General features: G+C 38.4%; 1 long non-coding RNA gene across 1 annotated transcript; it reads left to right on the forward strand.

The window, feature by feature from the left end:
- Window positions 1-1,666: 1,666 nt before the first annotated feature.
- On the forward strand, window positions 1,667-2,617 carry LOC113026450 (uncharacterized). Its single transcript, XR_013910574.1, has 2 exons — window positions 1,667-1,981; window positions 2,219-2,617. It is a non-coding gene; the product is annotated as an uncharacterized LOC113026450 (long non-coding RNA).
- The last annotated feature ends 1,676 nt before the right edge of the window (window positions 2,618-4,293 follow it).

Consider the following 4,293-nt stretch of genomic DNA (forward strand, 5'->3'; position numbering starts at 1 on the left):
GCCTTCCGCACGGCCAGCCCCCTGAACTGTTTGGACTCCTGTGCGGTCGGCCCCCTGGCCGGCCCCCTGAACTTTTCTGTTTTGGACTCTGTTTTCCTGTGCTTTGGTGTGCTTTTCTTTTGGTTTTGGTCTTGTGTTTTGTTTTTCTTTTTGTCTTCTGGTGCTCCTGTTTTGTTTTGCCTCGTGCCCTCCGTCCTGGGCCCCCTCCGCCCGCCCTGGTCGGGTTTTCTGGTTTTTTTTGGGCTGTCAGGAGCCAGCCCTTGAGGGGGGGGGGGTTCTGTCATGATCCTGGGTCCTTTTGACCCAGCGTTTTGTGTTTTCTCTTCACGATTTTGGTTCTGTTCTTCCTCTGGTTAGTGTTTACTCTGTTCTGCCCGTGTGTTCCTGTATCCAGTCCGCGTTTCTTAGTTTGTGTCCTTTCATGTGCAAGTTCCTGTTTTATTGTGAAGGTCTGCGTCTTATGTGAGTGTTTTCAGTTTGCCTCCCTAGTCTCATCATGTTTATCACTCCCAGCTGTGTCTCCCACCTGTGTGTAATCTCCCTGTGTTCTCTGAGTATATTTAAGTTGTATTTTCTGTCTTAGTAGTTGCTGGTTCGTCTGTGTTGTTTCCCCTCGGTCTCCCTGCGTCTCTCCGTATGTATTTCCCCGGACCTCTGCATCTTCGTTTCTGGTTTGTTTTGTTAGTTTTACCCAGTTTAGGTTTTCCTGTTTCACCTTCACCCACGCCATTGCTGTTTGTATTTTCTTTTGTTAAATAAACACTCACCTGCTCCAGAGCTGCTGCCTTTTGGGTCCTTTTCTACATTCCACACGGCTTGCCCCGGCAATCCGTGACAACTCAGGACATACCTAATGCAAACAGAATTCACTCCCATCATTTGAATGCAGCTGAACTCATAATCTCGATAATAGATTATTATTATCTCGATAATACGTTCATCAGTTCAAAGTTCATCAGTGGGTTTAAACAAATCATTTAAATTTCAAACACAAGACATTGGTAGGTTATGACATACAATTTAAACTATACATTAGTATTTACATGAGCTTTGCCACTTTGGAGTAATGCTGATCATTTGTTTTCTTGAACAGTGTGTATTTCCTCAAGTCTTCAATCTGCTATGCAAAGCGGACTTTTCAAGCAAAATTTGTAACAGGTTAAGTGTGTGGATTCTGTCTGTCTGTGGATTTTGGAGTGTGACTGTTTGAGGTTGTAGACAGGTGTCTTTTATACTGATAATGAGTTCAAACAGGTGCCATTAATACAGACAACAAGTGGAGGACAGAGGATCAAAGGTCTCTCAGAGCCAGAAATCTTGCTTGTTTGTAGTTGACCAGATATTTATATTCCACCATAATTTTCAAATAAATTCTTTAAAAATCAGACAATATGATTCTTTTTAAGTGGGACGACTTGCACAATTGGTGGCTGACTAAATGCTTTTTTGGCCCACTGTAGTTTCATCATCTGAGGAGCACAACATCAGTATTACATTTAAATCCAGCTAATAAACTATACCTGGCATTGCTATGAATACATTTTTTTTGCAGGTTCATATTTAGAAATGTGACAGTTTGATGCATTCTTAGTGTGTTATTGTATTTTGTAGTGATGAAATAGTTGTAGATCTGGTTTTCATGAGCTTCCTGTTCCAACCCCCAAAAGCTTCAAAAGCCACAACTTGTGGTGAGTCTCTTGTTCTTGTACAACTTTCTCCTCTCCACATTGCAGCTGAGCTGAGAACAGTTTGAGTGATGAATCCTCCAGATTACCCGACTGAAGACGTGCCATTGCAGGGCGTGAATTATGGTGGACTCCCTATTCAGCCTGCAGTGGTCCAGCAGACTGCTGTGAACATCAACACAGATGTACCAGTCATCATTGAATACCCGCAAGACCATATCATCTGGTCAATCTGCTGCTTTGCCTACGCAAATCCTTTTTGCCTTGGACTTGCAGCTCTCATTTATTCCATCAAGGTGAGTTTATGGTAACAAATTTTAATTTCTTAGAAGTGTTTGTGTGTGTGTGTGTGTGTGGGGGGGGGGGGGGTCAAAATAAAATGGTACAGGACAGAGCTCAGTAAAATAAAACCTAAAAAGTGAGAATAAGTTAAAAATAATAGAACAAATGGCTGACCAGAAGTAGTAATAGCAACACAGGAAATGTCAGATATTAAAGTTTTTAAAGTGTATAAAATGTTTTCATCCTTCCAGGCCAGAGACAGGAAGGTGGTTGGAGATGTGGATGGTGCACGACGTTATGGCTCCACTGCTCGCTGTCTCAACATTATCTCCACAATCATAGTTTCGACTGTGTTCTGCGCTTTAATAATTGGGATTACTGTTCTCACTACTACTATAGTTTCATACCGTACTCCTAATTTAAATTCACCCAGAGAACAGTATGGGTTTTCGTATTAAAATAAATTTTGCAACCTTCTATAACTTTTTAAATGCATCATCTGGGGGGGAAAAAAAGCCATTTTACAAAAATCTTAAATGGAAGTCTTCTCTATTTCTTTACTGACAAGTTTTGTTTTCAGACTTTGTTAGTTGATGCATAAATCCTGTTAGTAAATCGTTAAGAAATAAAAAGCTTCACATTTCAATAAATGTCTCTCTATTTTACTGTGCTTTACACATTTTTGACTACTTATAATTTTCTTTTCTTTTTTTAACTTTCTTTTTTCCCCCAACCGGTAACATAGTTTAATATCATGAGTGGGGAAAAGGGCAGAGTGATGTTTTCCTTCTCTGAAAATAGATAAAGTGACTATGTTTCACTCATGTGCATTTCCAAAAAATACTACAGCAGTTATAAATTTAGTTGGATCAGATTTTCAAACCAAGAAATGTCCCTGGGCCAGACATTTGAGGCAGCTTGTAAGCAACAGGTAACAATAAACTTCAAACCAATATAAAGGAACTAATAAAAGAAGTATTATTTATTCATTGTTTTGCTTTAAAAGTTGATCACATCTGAAAATATGCACAAGAATGCATGCATTTAAATAACAAATGAATTGTAAACGAACAGAATCTGAAGTAGTAATAGTTTTTTTTTTATTTAAAAAGCAATAAACTTTGCCCATATCGGACATCTGAATGTGCACAACATTAATGATTAAATCATATCAAAGCCATCACTGCAGAAACCCATTACATTATACACACAAATATAACAATTACATCGTCACCCTGATGGAACATAATTTTAATTTTAAGGCAGGCATGGCTTGTTACTCATCCAGTATATTCAATTTTATTTGTTGTAGCCTACATATATGTTAACATGTAATTACTCTGTTGACATTAGTGGGAGAAGTTATTTATCCATTTTTTGTTCTGTGCATTGAATGGGAGCTGATTTTTATTGAGTGTGTGAAAAACCTTAATCACATTTTTACGTTGATCCAAACACACTGAGGATGACTGCAACTTTGATAAGGCAAGGCAAGGCAAGTTTATTTGTATAGCACAATTCAACAACAAGGTGATTCAAAGTGCTTTACAGAGACATTAGAAACAAGAACAAGTAAAAAGCATGATTTAAAATTGATTAAAACAATCAAACTAACTAACTCATTAACAAACAAACAAAACAGTATATAAAATCAAAACAGATAAAATCAGAAATAGATAAAATCAGTAGTTAAAATGTTAGTTTTGAAATTTAAGCTTAAAAGTGTGGATTTGGTGCTTTATTCAAATGCAGCTGAGAACAGGTGAGTCTTCAACCTGGATTTAAATAAACGGAGTGTTTCAGCTGATCTGAGGCTTTCTGGGAGTTTGTTCCAGATATAAGGAGCATAAAAGCTGAATGCAGCTTCTCCGTGTCTGGTTCTGACTCTGGGAACTGATAAAAGACCGGATCCAGATGACCTGAGGGATCTGGAAGGTTCATACTGGGTCAGGAGGTCACTGATGTATTTTGGTCCTAAACCATTCAGAGCTTTATAGACCAGCATCAGAACTTTAAAGTCTATCCTGTCACGGTTCTGGGTCATGTTGACCCAGCTTTCTGTTTTTCATGCTTTGGTGTTTTTCTAGATTATGATTTATGATTTATCAGTGATACTGTTTTGATTATGATGATTATTTAGTAGACTTTGGTCAGTGTCAAGTCTGTCTCTCTCTGTCTAGTCCGTGTCTTAGTAAAGTGTGTTTTGTTTCCTGTTTTACTTTGAAGGTTCTTGTTCCTGTCTGATGTCAGTGTTCCAGCTTTGCTCTCCCTGTCTCGTTAGGTCTTATTTCTCCCAGCTGTGTCCCCCTTCTGTCTCTAATTCCTT

The sequence above is a fragment of the Astatotilapia calliptera genome, chromosome 7 (genome assembly GCF_964374335.1).
Source record: "Astatotilapia calliptera chromosome 7, fAstCal68.1, whole genome shotgun sequence".
NCBI lineage: Eukaryota > Metazoa > Chordata > Actinopteri > Cichliformes > Cichlidae > Astatotilapia > Astatotilapia calliptera.